A 15,970-nucleotide genomic window follows, 5' to 3' on the forward strand; every position below is an offset into this window, starting at 1 on the left:
TTGGTCCTCTACCAACTGCAAGAGCTCAGAACAAGTATGTATTGCTGACAACAGATTACTTTACTAAATAGGTAAAAGCAGAGCCATATCCGAGCGTAACGCAAACCCATGTAAGACGCTTCATCTGGAGTAATATTATTTGCCATTTTGGTGTCCCGAGGTCAATCGTTATGGATAATGGGACTAATCTTGACAGCAAGCAAGTCAGAGAATTGCTAGAAGAATATGGAATTAACCAAAAATTGGCAGCAGTAAGTCATCCCCAGGCCAATGGACAAGCAGAAATTACGAATAGAACAATTTTCGCTTGTATCAAGAAGAAGCTGGAAGACCATAAAGGGAAGTGGCTGGACGAACTCTCAAACGTCCTACGGGCTTACAGAATGACCCCTAGACGGCTGACTTGGAAAAGCCCATTCACCATGGCATACGGAACCGAGGCAGTCATACCGGTTGAATATTTGGTTTCGACTGTCCGAAGCTTAGCATGGAATCAGGAACAGAATGACAAAATGCTAAGATTTAACCTTGATATGCTAGAGGAAAAGAGGGATGCTGCGGCAATAAGGCTTGTATCCTATCAGCAGACACTGGTTAGCAGCCACAACAAAAAGGTGAAGCACAGAGATTTCACACTTGGCGATCTGGTTCTGAAGAAGAAGGTAGGAATGGTTAAAACAATGATGTCACCTTGGGAAGGACCATACAGAATTGCAGAGGTCATAAGAAAGGGGGCATATATACTAAAGACCATGGTCGGAAGGTTGGTTAACAAGCCATGGAATGCTACATCTTTAAAAAGGTATTATATATAGAAAGTTTAAAGTTCTAATTCTGGCATTACTCATTTTCAGTTGTACAGAATTCTAAAATTTATAAAAAGCTATCTTCTTCTAAAAAATCGAGTTTATGGAAACAGCAAAGTAAATGGCAACTGGCATTATGAGTCGAATGTCAAAAACTTGCCAAAAAATAAGAGAGTGAAAGTGGCAAGTGGCATTCTAGCCGAGCGCCTACCACTCAGCAAAGTAAGTGGTTGGCACTATGAGCCGAACGCTAAAAACTTGCCAAAAAATAAGAGAGTGAAAGTGGCAAGTGGCATTCTAGTCGAGTGCCAACCACTCAGCAAAGTAAGTGGCAGCTGGCACTGTGAGCCGAACGCCAAAAACTTGGCAAAAAATAAGAGAATGAAAGTGGCAAATGGCATTCTAGCCGAGCGCCAACCACTCAGCAAAGTAAGTGGCAGCTAGCACTATGAGCCGAACGCCAAAAACTTGCCAAAAAAATAAGAGAGTGAAAGTGGCAAGTGACATTCTAGCCGAGCGCTAACCATTCAGCAAAGTAAGTGGCAACTGGTACTATGAGCCGAATACCAAAAACTTGCGAAAAAATAAAAGAGTGAGAGTGGCAAGTGGCATTCTAGCCGAGTGCCAACCACTTAGCAAAGTAAGTTGCAGCTGGCACTATGAGCCGAACGCCAAAAACTTGCCAAAAAAAAATATATATATATATATAATAAAAATGTGTGGCAAAATGGTACACTAGTCGAACGCCAACCACTGACATACAGAGAAAAATCAAATCAGATAGCATTAAATCATTAAGTAAAGGGATTTATGGCAAGAGTTCAATCAAAAGTCAGCCATCTCATTAATAGTGAATTTTCAGAGTTACAAAAAATGAGGTATACAGACGACAAAAATGCAAAAGGAAGGAGGTCGATACATCAGAAAAGTTCTAACTAGAAGCATTTGCCCCGTTAGCTTTTTGATGATGCTGAACGGTCCCCACATCACTGTTGGCAATTCCGTCCTCACAAGGAGGAAAATCAACCTGAATGACAGAATCATTCTGCTAAGTTCTATCCTCATTAGCATTGGAAGAATCGTTTTGCCGAGGCTCATCCTCAGCAGCAGTGGTGGAGGGAACCACGGTGGACAGAGGAAAAACGCCTAGAGGTTGAGCAGTAAAGAGAGTAGGAATGATCCTGGAAGAGGCGATCTCTTGGCATTCATCAAATATGCCCTCAGCAGGGGTGGAGTCTGGGTCGACATAAACACCCGGAGGATCAATCTCCAGCTCTTTGTCAACCTCATCAGGGGTAGAACCGGTCTGATCTTCAGCTGGAACACGATCTGTATAACCCTCTCGAAACCCCTGAACATATCTAAGAGCCCCAACCCTGGAAAACCGAGCGTGCAGAGCCAGCATAACACGATTTACCTTGCTGATGGTGCTGAATAAAGCATCACGCTCGTCTAGAGCTCTTTTCTCAAAGGCCATCCGAGCGGATTACTCATCACTCAAAAGGCACTGAAGTTCTTCCTTCTCAGCCTTAAGAGATTCTCGCTCGGTATGCCAGACACTCTTCTGAAGTTGCAGAGCGTCCTTTTCGTCCTGAAGGGAGTCTATCTCCTTTTTCAGAGCATCCCTCTCTTTCTCAACTTTATTAAGCTGACCCTTCAGCTCGGCATTCTGAGAAACTAAGGCATGGTTCTCTTTGTTAGCTATACTAAGGTTGTCAGAGAGCTTACGAGCCTTGGCGTTTCCCAGCTCAACTTGCTTCTGCATGGCCATCATCCCAAATAGGGTCTGCAAAGATATACATGACAACCAATTAAGCCGAGTAGGTGATCAGAAGTAATCAAATGTAAAGACTATGAAAAGATTCATTGATTAAGGGGCAAAGGTTACCTCCATGGCAGATAAGGGGAACCGGCTGAACACTTTTTTCTCGGACAGACCCTTGGCTACTTCAATATCTTTAGGAGTCCACATGCTCTTGTAGTACGCCATAGCAGTCTGACCATCCTTGAACATGGTCTCATCCGGCTTTACGGATGACCCGTCCATTCGAACAAAGCGGGGGTTCCATGGTGCCGATACAGAGGCAGAGGCATTGACAGAGATAGGCCCAGAGAGGGTAGGAGGCCTAGTTAGAGGAGGCTTAGTCAGAGGGTGCACGGACACACTTGGCCCAGAGGGCCTAACCCTCTGTGACAGAGGAACGTCATCAAGGCTGAGAGCACTATCAGGCTGAGGCCTTTTTCCTCTCGCCTTTTCCCGAGTGGTAGCAGTATCAGAGCTGGGAAGGTTGCTGACAGAAGGGGTCACGTTCAGATTGACAGGCGTAGTGTTGGAGACCGGATCGGTAGCCGTCACGTTCGGATCGGTGGAAGGAGTGGTATCAGAAACAGTGGCAGAAGAAGATATTGAAACTGGAGAAGAAGTTGCCGCAAGGGCAACAACGGTCTTGGGGGCAGTTTTCTTCCTGCCGAAGGAAGGGATCTGGAGTTAACTCATTGTCTTGCCGAGGGCTGAGAGAGCAAGAAGGTTGTCTGAGGTAAGAAGGTCCGAGCAAGAGGGAATGTTGTTCAGAACGTACTTCTTCAAATAGTTATCCCTATCCCTGCAAACACCGCAGCTCAAATCATCACAAGGAATGCCTAAGGAATGACATAAGAAAGTACAAAAGCGAGGAACGCAAATCTCACAAGGACAGTCACTTTTATGGGTTTTGTATTTTTTATACGAAGAGACAGAGCACTGGCCAAAAGCACTCGGGATAGGGAAGTCCTTTGCAGCTGGAGAAAACCAGGCTCCCCTAATCCCAATTATGTTTTTCCTCCAACCCTTCTCAGATTTGATCTTATCTTTGCATATAGACCTCTTCTCACTGGGGTAGAAATGGTAGAACGGTTCATCAGTTTGGATTTTGCTAACTTTGTAACAGAGGAGAAGATCTATGAGGTCAAGATCAAGACCTCTGCCACGGTTCAGAAGCAACATAACAAATAGAACCCTAAGGAAATTTGGGTTTACTTGCAAAGGGGAAAGTTTAGTTTATTAAAAATGTAACTCAAAAAGGGAGGCAGAGGGAACTTAACGAGATTTAATTGAAGGTTGGAAAACAAGACCTCGCCGGGAAGAAGGCCAGCACCAGTCTTGATGTTTACATCTTTAGGGCAAGCCCTAATTTGAATGTCATCCGGAAGGTTGAGTCTCTTACGAAGAACACTTAAATCTATAGTCATGGTGAAAATGAACAAAGATTCTGAGGAAGAACAGCAAATCCCTAAAGGAGGAGAAAAAAGCAAAACTAACCTCGAAAGATTGGACACCACGAAGAGCACTGCAAGATCACCGGAAAAGGAGGCTTTTGCAAAAGTTCGTCGGAGTAGATTCAATTCAAAAGAGACAGGAGAAGATTTGAACAATAGTGAAGCAAGATGGAGACGGTAAAGAGAATCAATAGAACATCTATGAGGCTTATAAAGACAAGGTGGGCCTAAAGGCCGAGGAGTCAAGAAAGCGAGGAGTTTTTTGAATCTCGAAGCACCGACTCCCAAATCTAACCATCCATTCTTCCATGCGATCTTCTCGAGCCGTCAAGTCATGATTAGCAGCCTCTAATAATTACCCCCAAATTTATTAGGGAATAATTATGGGGGCAGTTGAGGATATAATAAGTAATATGGGCCGGTTATAGTCCGCAAACGTGGCATCAGGGCAAACAATTGAAATTTAGCCCATACAGGAGAACCACGAAATGGGCCGAGCTCGGAGGATCCACCGAAGAAGGCCAAGCCCATTGGAAAGAAGGCCCAAAGTTGATAGTCCAGCAGCACTGTAATTGCCTATAAATAGGCGGTGAAGGAAGTAAAGGAGGAGGAGATTATTGTGAAATGTACTGAAACTCTGTCAAAATGGAGGGAGAGATTTTCTTGCATTTACAACTACAAATGATGCTATCAAAATTTTCATATGGGGGAAAGGAAGAGTGGCCTATTATAAGTTATGCATTGGGGTCTTGTGGTTAAGTGGTATTTTTTTTTACATGTCAAAATGAATGGAGAGAGTTCCAGTCTTCAAGGACAAAGATTTGGGGTTTTTTTTTTTTTTTTTTTTTTAATTAATCCTGTTTACTTTATTATTTTTGGTCTAATGGAAAGGTGATATGTGGCGAGTTCTAATGGATATGGAGGCGTAAAACATACGTATATGTTTCTATTTTTGTAGAATTTTTTCAATCACTTTTCTTGCACCTTTTCGATTTTCCTGCAACATAAACATGAAAACACTAAATATGAGAATCTCTATTTTATGTGTGAGAGATATACCATTGGAGGTGGAGGAGGAGGAGGAGGGGAAAAACATCTCTTTAAACAGTCATTCATGCATTTACCGATCAGACCTAGGATTGGGTCAAAGCATCCAACAATACACCCGGATTTGCACGATACTGAAAATTGTAAATCTGGACTTGAAATAGAAAGGTATAATAACTACTAGGAATATACTAACGTATCTGGAATAGTTATAGAAATTATATATACTGCAAAAAGGAATGCAACAACCATAGAATCTAATTAACAAGGAAACTAAATTAAACTGGAATAATTAACTAGAAGAAAGCATATTTGTATTATACCCAATAAAATTGCCTTTTAAAACTTCTAAATATCCATGAATCTCTAGTGAAGTTGCCTCCAAAATATAATTCATTACTACCAGACTTTAGATGGTATGGAAAAGGACTACGAAAATTTACATTTTTTTATATTTTATGATTTCCCATCTCATTGATAATGATATATAGTTATTGTACACACAAATTTTGTTGTCTGCAAATAAGAAACAAAATTGGAAGCAAATATAATATTTTATTAATTTGATAAAAATTCGGAGTACAATCATCTGTAAATATCTCTACAATAAAAAGAGTATATCCTCTAATTTGATCTCCTTTTTGTGGTTGATTGGATCCAAGGGCTGCACAAGCTTGATATTGAATCACTGTGGAATGTGGATGAAGAACAGTACAATTTGATGTGTTTGTTGTTGATCACCGTGGAATTTGAAAAAGAACAGCATGATTTGATATGCTTGATGTTCTTCGCTTTTGGGTTTGGATGTTGAGGATGAGATTTCTTTTTGAAATTCTAGATTTCTGAATTCTGAATTTGTATGTCCCTTCCTTCTTCCTTCATACCTCTTTTTATAGGCTTCTTGGATTAATAGGATGATAACACGTGTAATCTCCCAATAAGGATAAAATAATAACTGGACCGGGTCAGTTATATTATGATAATTATCTTTAAAAATAATTATTTCAAATATATTTTATTGGGAATAATTATTCTTTTTATTTAACCATCTAGGCTAGGCTAATTAAATAATTTAAGTGGACCAAACTTGAGCCTATTAAATAACTTAATTAAACATTAGGCCCATATTTAATGGGTCCATTTGTCAAAACCAAAGTCCACTAAAATTTTAGTGTCTACAAATTGTCCTCACTTCGAGTTCCAAGTTTGAAAAGACTTGTCTCCTTTTTCAAATGGGACTTGAAGTATCCAACTTTTCGTTTTTTTTTTTTTTTTTCTTTTTTATCCAACTTTGGATTGGAATTTTACTTTTCTATTTGAACTGAATTATATAAATCCTAATACAAATATGAGGTATTTTGTTGCCCATATATACCCCCAATATTATAGGGTTTGACATCAATTCCAATATTCTCTGAAGACTTGTCAGATTACAACCTCTGAAGACTGTGTTGGATTGCGGCTTCTGTTTGAACAAATAATCAGTATGATTTCTCTCTTTTTTTATTCACTTTTTTTTTCTTCCTTTTTTTTTTTCATGACATTTTTTCCTCTTTTTTTTTTTCTTTCCTTTTTTTTTTCCACGACTTTTTTTTTCACAACTTTTTTTCCTTTTTTTTCACTACTTTTTTTTTTCTTTCCTTTTTTTGTCTTTTTTTTTCCACGTTTTTTCTCATTTTTTTTTTTTTTTTTACCCTTTTTTTTTCATGTTCCTTTAAACCACTTTTTTTTTTTTTTTTTTTTTTTTTAAAAGGGTTTGATTGGGTATAGCAACTTGATTTTGCCAGCCGTAGCAGAAATTAAAATCCTCCTTCTAAACAACACCAATCGAGCTTCAAATTTGTTTGTTGTTCTATCATAGTGGTATTCAAGTGTTTTACAAAGCAAAAGATAACTATCTTAGAAAGCGAAAGTAGTCGAAGAGGCTAAGGAACCATTTTAGGTGTATATGACTTACTTCTCAGTCGCAATGCCATTTAAATGCCTGATCCTGACAATGAACATTGTTCTTCTCTTTGGACACGCATTCAATTGCCTGATCCTGACAATGAACACTATTAATCTCTTTGAACTCGCATTTAATTGTCTAATCCTGACCATAAACACTGTTCTTTTCTTTGGACACGCATTTAATTGCCTGATCTGACAATGAACACTGTTTTTCTCTTTGGACATGCATTCAATTGCCTGATCCGACAATGAACACTGTTCTTCTCTTTGGACACGCATTCAATTGCCTGATCCTGACAATGAACACTGTTCATCCTTTGGATATGCATTCAATTGCCTGTTCTTGACAAAGAACATTGTTCTTCTCTTTGGACACTCATTCAAATGCCTGATTTCGACAATAAACATTGTTGATCTTCTCATTGGACAAGCAAGGCTATAGACGACCTCACCAACTTTGGTCTTGATCAGATTAATGAAGAATCCATTGAACTTGATATTAAATTATCGACTTCATTGGACATGCAAAGCCACTTGCGACTTCACCAACTTCGGTCTTAATCAGATTAATGAAGAATTTATTGTCTCGGAAGCCTTGATACTAAATTCTTCACTTCATGAGAGAGTTGTTGAGGAAACCCAGTTTTCACTCTTGGGTCTCAATGTTCAGGCAAAAGAAGTATCATGGAGTATTCCCTATATACTTTCTGCTGAATTGCCATACACCTAACTATATTGGGAGTGGTAAGAAGATGTCTTGGCACGTTACCATGACTTTCTATCAAAACAACAACTATATGATGTTATATTCGCCTCCATATTTTCATATGATCGGCATGAAGATGTATTCAAAACATTCCTCGAATGTTGATGCCCAGCCACTAATATTCTTCATGGTTCCATCGGTGAGCTATCTTTATATGATCGCCATGGAGATGTATTCAAAACATTCCTCGAATGTTGGTGCCCAGCCACTAATATTCTCTATGGTTCTATTAGCGATGCCTTGTCTATCCTCCCTTTTGGGTTATGACAAAATAATGAATTTGATTGATTTATTTTGCTATTCACAATTTATACTCTTATGGGCCAGGAGTGATGATTTTTTTTTTTTGGCCGTACTAAACTTAGAATAAATCCTAAGCTACCTACGTACCCTTAAAAGAGGGATCGAGTCATCACGTAGTTCAATAAAGACATGAATTTTTTTTTTTAACAAAGATGTTGCCATTGTTTGTTTGTTTAGCCGTTCACAGTTTATACTCTTACGGGACAAAAGTATACAAAGATTTTTATTTTTTTATTTTTTATTTGGGTCGTACACAGTTTTAGCTCATACAATCAGGAGCATAGCCTTCATGGGTAATAGCGATTCAAGAACTTGCCATTAATGGACCCCACTCTTACTCCATCTTCATTAATAATGAGATATGCGTCTTTAGTATAAACTTTGCGAACAACATATGATTCATCCCATTTGATACAAATTTATTTCCCTTACGGTGATTCATGATAAAAGGTCAACGAACAGCTAATATTAAGTCTCGAACTTGAAATGACCGAGGTCAAACTTTCTTATTAAACGCTTTAAAAAGTCGAGCTTGATAACACTCTAACTGTTGTTGAGCTTCTAATCTCTTCCTATCCATTGCTTCCAGTTCTTGAAGACATAAGATGACATTTTCTTCACTTGTAAGGCCTTCTAATATGGCAATCCTTAACGAAGGGATCTGTTGTTCCAATGGAAGAACCGCTTCTACGCCATAGACAAGAGAATACGGAGTTGCTTGAGTAGGTGTACGATGCGTAGTGCGGTATGCCCACAATGTTTCTTCTATTCGCTCATGCCAATCTCTCTTTGTCTAGTTGACTACTTTCTTCAATAAATCACAAAGAGTTTTATTGAATGCTTTCGCGAGACCATTTGTAGGGGCATTGTATATAGATGATTTACGTTGTTTGAAGCCAAACTTCTCGCAAAGGTCGATCACCCAACTATTTTTTAAATTCGTCCCATTATCAGTATTGATGTATCGAGGGACACCATATCGATAAATAAGGTTAGACCTGATGAAATCAACCACTGTTTCCCTTTTCACATGTTTATAGGGTGCAACTTCCGCCCATTTAGAAAAATAATCAGTGGCAGCCAAAATATACAAGTGGCCCATTGAAGACTTTTCTAGAGGACCAACTACATCTAATCCCCATGCATCGAATGGCCATGACATCACAGTAGGATGCAACGGCTCCGGTGGTTGGTGTATCAAGTTAGCATAGAATTGACAGGTTTGACACCTCTTCACATACTCTAAGCAGTCCTTGACCATGGTAGGCCAATAATAACCCATTCTTTTGACACAAAAGTGAAGCTTTGGACCAGATTGATCGGCTCCACAAATCCCTAATTGATTCCACAAATACGACAAGCATGGTGGTTGGTGTACTAATTCCTAATTGATTCCACACATACGACATTGCCTTCAATCAATCCCCGGCAACGGCGCCAAAAACTTGGTGTGTCTTGGGGCGTCAACCCAAAACCCACGGTTTGTGATACCAAAAGATAATGGTGTAGAGCTATGATGAATGTGGCCAAGTTTTATATTTAGAAATTGCCACTACTACCTTTCACTAAAAATATAGTTAGGGCGAGTAGGGATCATCCCAAGGGATTGGTGGGTCGTACTAGATTGAGGAATCAAGATTAGGGTTTGTAGGTTGAGTGATCAAAAGATTGGTTGGTGGTTGAATTACACTAAGATGCAAGTTAAACTAAAGTAGGCAATTAAATGTAATGGAGAGAAAATAAGAGAGAAACTTGGGGTTTAGAGATCACCACTAAGCATATATTTCTACACCCTTAATGAATGATTAATGAAGGGAAAAAACATGTATTGCAACAAAAGTGTGTGTGTGGTTGTTTCAACAAGCATGTATGACAAATTAAGCATATATTGTCTAAGCAACATGGCGGATAGCACAACATATCAAATTAAGCCATTAATCCTTTCTTTAAGCTTACAACCAAACACATCACAAGATTAGAGATATATGTTACTTGTTTTCATAAGTATGGAACATCAAACAACAAGCATGGATTATCCTCCCATTTAACATCTAAACTACAACTACACTACAATTAAGCGAATGACATGAAATTAAACTAAGAGAGAGGTACAATCCATCAAGAAATGAGTATGAACCATCAAATAAACCACAAGAACATTCCATTAAGTACTATGTCTTGACAATCTCTAGATCTATAGCATTAATACACATAGACATGCATCAATAACACAAGAAATAGGGACAAACACATGAACATCTATTTTAGCATACATAGACATATGGATAGAATGAAATGATCAATTGGAAGCATTAAACTATATAAATCATTGAATAAACAAGATCTATATATATAAAAGTGTCAAAACATGTATCATAATACAAATCCCCTCAAAAAAACATAAATCAAGAGGTAGAAAGTATGTTTAGGGCTAACTCTAGCCCCAATAGGATGTCTAGCCACTCATGGATGGTGTCCTCTAAACCACAAGGGCTAACTCCATGGTAGAGATTGCTCCTCTTCTTGGTTGATGGAAGAACCCCAAACATGTGTCTCTAGCCTCCTCCTTCCTTTTATTCCTTACTAAGATATGAAAATTGTGCCTCTCAAGTATATCAAAAGTCTCCCTCAAAAAGTGGCTCATATTCCTTATATAGGTAGGTCAAATGTCACCCCAAATGAGCAGGGCTCGTACACCAATATTCCTCCAATGATTGGATATGAGACAACTTTTAATGAGCTAGAATTTAAATTTTCTCGGGATATGGGAAGTTCGATCGATCGAACTTTTGGTGAGATCGATCGAACATGGCTGAGATCTATCGAATTGAAGCTGGATCGATCCTCTATGGCGGTGCCTTTTTGGATAAAAACAAATCTGAAATATTTTGAAGATATTTTTGGGAAAAGGACAAAAGTGGTTGGTAGGGTGGTATAGCTGGATAAGATCTAGCATGTGGATAAGGACAAGAAAGTTCGATCGATCAGAGAATCAAGTTGGATCGATCGAACTTTGAGATCTTTGAATAGGGACAAACATGGCTCAAATCCATCTTGAAGTGCTGAGATCGATGAAAGTTGGATCGATCGAACTTTTCTTGAGATCGATCAAAGTTGTTGAAATTCCACCATTTGCTTCCTTTTGCTCTACTTTGCTCCTTTCTTTGATTCATCCCAAAATTGCTTCATTTCTGCTCTTATTTGGCTGAGTTAGCTTATTTTAGGGATAAGTACCTAAAAATGAAAATAACATGAAATCAATACAAAACGGGAAAATAAGATAGAAAAAGGTTTTAGAATACCGAACCTAAGCTTAAGGGGTTTAAATGCGCACTTTTCAGTGCTCATCACACCCCCAAACTTAAATATTGCTAGTCCCTGGCAATGAACTAGAAAGTAAAGGAATGAAATGAACAACTATACAACTATGAACTAAAAAGCAATAAATGGATAACGCCACTTTCATAGGGAACACGATTGCATTTAGCATATGCAACAAGCCTTTTAAACCCCTAGGTTACCCCTAGTGGACGAGTGAAGTCTCGTGAGGGTTTCCAGAAATAATACCCACAAACATTAAGCTCATTCTTTCGAAGAGACACCAATATTGCAAACAAGCATTGGGAGAAAACTTCCTCAAGTATGCAATTTTTCAAACATTTCCAAGCAATCTCCCAAAATTTAAACATCAAGCAAGCAAGTATGGTCCTCCACACATCAAGAAAATGATCATGCAAATCAAAACAATACTAGAATCCTTTTTGAGTGGACCGGCATCAAATATGTTGCTATTTTAGCCAACTAAAGAAATAATCACATCCTTACCCTCAAACTAGCACACAAATCTAGTACCAATCATCAAGACAAAGAGTGAACCTTTTATTAAAGCTTTATTATTTTAGGTACACTTATTCTTTTTTCTTTTATATATATAGGATCAAAGATGGAAGCATAGTGCAATGTGTTGATCTATTAAGCTTTCTAACGATCCATAAGGTCGAGCGTTAGGTCAATGACTCCCAAACCAGACGGTTTTAGGGCACTAGGTGTTGAAACACCCCTAAGGACTTACAAGCTCAAATCAACTAGGCTACAAATCAAAACAACCTCCATCTAATCATTTCCTACTTCTCACCTTTTGGGAGAAGTCCTCACTTTTTATTGCTTTTGCAACTTCTTTTTTTTTTTTAGTTATTAACCTAGAGTTCGGGCCCTCCACCTTTCGGCGCGAGAAGTTCAGTGCTTGATGAGGCTAGAATCCAGGCTACTTAGTGAAAAGGGGTTGTTATCCACCTTTATCAAAATGAAAGCTTTCAATGCACTACTAGCTCAATTGGGATATAACCAATTCAATAATCAACAAAGCATGTACCCCACAAATGAATGCTTGTGTGTGCCTGTGATAGTGTAGAATCCTAGAGTGAATCTCAAAACAATCACAAAATCAGGATGATGTGGACCACAAGTGCAAGCAAGATATCAATCTTTCGAAAAATTTACTCCTAAATGGCATCCACAAGGCATACAAGGAGTATTGGACTCTCAAGTCAAGCAATTTTTAATTTTTAAGCAATATAGTCCTCAAAAGATCAAAATCATAGCTAGCATCAATCTTAAATCTCAATCATGCAATTAAAGCTCAACTTAGGTAGAATGCAACAAGACACCTTAGCCCCAAACTTAAACCGCACATTGTCCTCAATGTGCCATAAGAAGAATGAAAAAGATGGAAAGAGTATACCATGGTGGCAAAGACATGAAGCCCGGCAGTGACCCAATTCGGAAGATGTCTCCCCCAAACTTGGAATCAACAACCTACTTGAATAACCACACTAGCAAATTCACATTAAATCTCAAATGGGATAAGAATGATCAAATTATGCATTCTAAAGCAATACAACACAAGATGAAAGAGAGATATGAGATCAAGCCCAATAGAAAAGTAGCATGATTACACATAAGGGCACAAGAGAGATTTTTTTTTTTTTTTTAATAAACAAAATGAAATTTAAGAGAGTATGAACAATGATTGCTAAGTTTAACGTCTCTAGCTAGACGTATTACTGCTTTGAATAAATAAGTTTGAAATCCAAAAAGGGAAGAAAAAGGTCAAACCAAAGATACTCAAATCGATCAAGGTCAGATCGATCTCAAAAAAATTTCGATCGATCGAACATGCATAAACCTGCAGATATATTCGAACAATGAGACAGAGAGGTCTTTGGATGTAGGTGGATGCAGGTTCAAAATTTTTCTAAGTGTTGAGACTGCAGATCGATCCAAGATGAAATTGGATCAATCGAAGAACTAAAGATCGATCTAGGAACAAGTTCGAACGATGGGACAAAGAGCTGAAATATGCAGGTTTTCTTCGAACGATTGGACAGAGAGGTGATTGGATGCAGGTATGGAGTTCGATCGATCAAACTTCTAATGAAATCGATCGAACAGGCAAAGACTTTTCCATTTTACATTACAACCCTAGATGTATTCATACACAGGGTCTATTAGATGTGCAGCTTCCAAATGTCTTTAGAAGACCTGTCCCTCGATGTAGGGTTTTAATTTCTACCCATTAACCTTGAAAATGTTCCCCTTTTTTAAATTTTGAATTTCAACCGCCCCATGAGGTGTAACAGAGATGACTTCATAAGGACCCTCCCATTTAGTTCTCAACTTCCCCGGAAAGAGTTTCAATCTAGAGTTGAAAAGCCAAACTTTTTGACCGGGTTCGAAAGACTTCTTCACAATATGTTTATCATGAAAAGCTTTAGTTTTTTCTTTGTAAAGTTTGGTATTATCATAAGCATTATGTCTTAACTCTTCCAAGTCACTCAATTGTAATAACCGGTTCTCTTCGGCTTTATCAAGGTCAAGATTAAGCTTTTTAACCGCCCACAAGGTTTTATGTTCCAACTCAACCAGAAGATGGCAAGACTTTCCATATACAAGTCTATAAGTAGACATGCCAATGGGAGTCTTATATAACGTCCGGTAAGCCCACAAAGCATCATTTAACTTCCGTGACCAATCTTTCCGAGTAGTGTTAACCGTTTTCTCAAGAATATGCTTAATTTCCCGGTTAGACACTTCTACTTGCCCACTTATTTTAGTATGGTAGGGGTGGCCACTTTATGAGTAACGGAGTACTTAAGAAATAAATGCCTTAAGAATTGGTTGCAAAAGTGCTTTCCTCCGTCACTTATCATAGCCCTAGGCATACCAAAACGAGCAAAGATATTGGATTTGATGAATTGAATAACCACGGAATGGTCATTTGTTTTGGTAGCACATGCTTCCACCCACTTGGAAACATAATCAACGGTAAGGAGAATATATTGAAAACCATAGGACATAGGAAATGGATCCATAAAATCAATGCCCCATATGTCAAAGATTTCTACAACAAGGATATTGGTCAAGGGCATCATATCTCTCCTCGACATTGATCCCATCTTTTGACATCTCTCACACGACTTACAAAAGTTGTAAGCATCTCTATAGATATTGGGCCAAAAGAGACCACTTTGAAGAACCTTCAAGGCGGTCTTCTTTGCACTAAAATGCCCACCACATGCAAGTGTGTGACAAAACACAAGAACACTTGGAATTTTGCTCTCCGGAATGCATCTCCTCACAATTTGATCCGGACAATAACGGTATAAGACAGGGTCTTCGAATAATAATTCCGGATGTTGGCAAAGAAACAATTTTTCTCGTTCTTTGACCAAGAAGTTGGAAGCTTGCCAATTGCCAATTAATTCACAATGTCGGAAAACCAAGGCATTTGCCCATTGGAGATTTGAAAGAGTTGTTCATCCGGAAAAGAATCATGAATAGGTGGGGTAGAGGAAGGTTCTATCAATAACCTTGAAAGATAATCGACAACCACATTTTCGGTGCCTTTCTTATCCTTGATTTCAAAATCGAATTCCTGAAGAAGCAAAATCCATATAATCAATCTAGGTTTTGTTTCCTTCTTTGTCAAAAGATGTCTCAAGGTAGCATGATCAGAGTAGACAACAACCTTAGACCCTAAGAGATAGGACCGAAATTTATCAAGGGCATATACTATGGCAAGTAACTCTTTCTCAGTAATGGAGTAGTTCAATTGAGCTCCCAAGAAAGTTTTGCTTGCATAGTATATGACACATGGAAGCTTTCCTACTCTTTGTCCCAAGACTGCTCCTATGGCATAATCTGAAGCATCACACATTATTTCAAACGGTAATGACCAATTGGGAGGCTGCATGATAGGAGTGGATGATAACATGTCACGCAATTTATGGAAAGTGTCAAGGCATGCTTGATCAAAGACAAAAAGAGTTTCCTTGGCGAGAAGATTGCATAAGGTTCTAGCAATTTTGCTAAAATCTTTGATGAATCAGCGATAGAAGCTAACATGACCTAGAAAGGAGCGAACCTCTCTCACTGTAGAAGGTGGAGGTAATTCAGAAATGAGCTCAACTTTCGCTTTATCCACCTCAATTCCCCTTTTTGAGATGACGTGACCCAAAACAATACCTTCTTGAAACATGAAATGGCTTTTTTCCCAACTAAGAACAAGGTTTATTTCACGACATCTTTTAAGTACCAAGTTAAGATTCTTGAGGCATGCATCAAATGAAGACCCAAAGACAGAAAAATTGTCCATAAAGACCTCTAGATACTCTTCCACCATGTCCGAGAAAATTGACATCATACACCTTTGAAATATGGCAGGAGCATTGCATAAACCAAATGGCATCCATCTATAATCAAATGTGCCGAAGGGACAAATAAATGTGGTTTTCTCTTGGTCTAAGGGGTCAAAGGCTACTTGATTGTAACCCGAATAGCCATC

The sequence above is a fragment of the Cornus florida genome, unplaced genomic scaffold (genome assembly GCF_030987335.1).
Source record: "Cornus florida cultivar Cherokee Brave unplaced genomic scaffold, ASM3098733v1 CherokeeBrave_3.0.0_Hap2_Chr07, whole genome shotgun sequence".
In the NCBI taxonomy this organism is placed as follows: Eukaryota; Viridiplantae; Streptophyta; class Magnoliopsida; order Cornales; family Cornaceae; genus Cornus; species Cornus florida.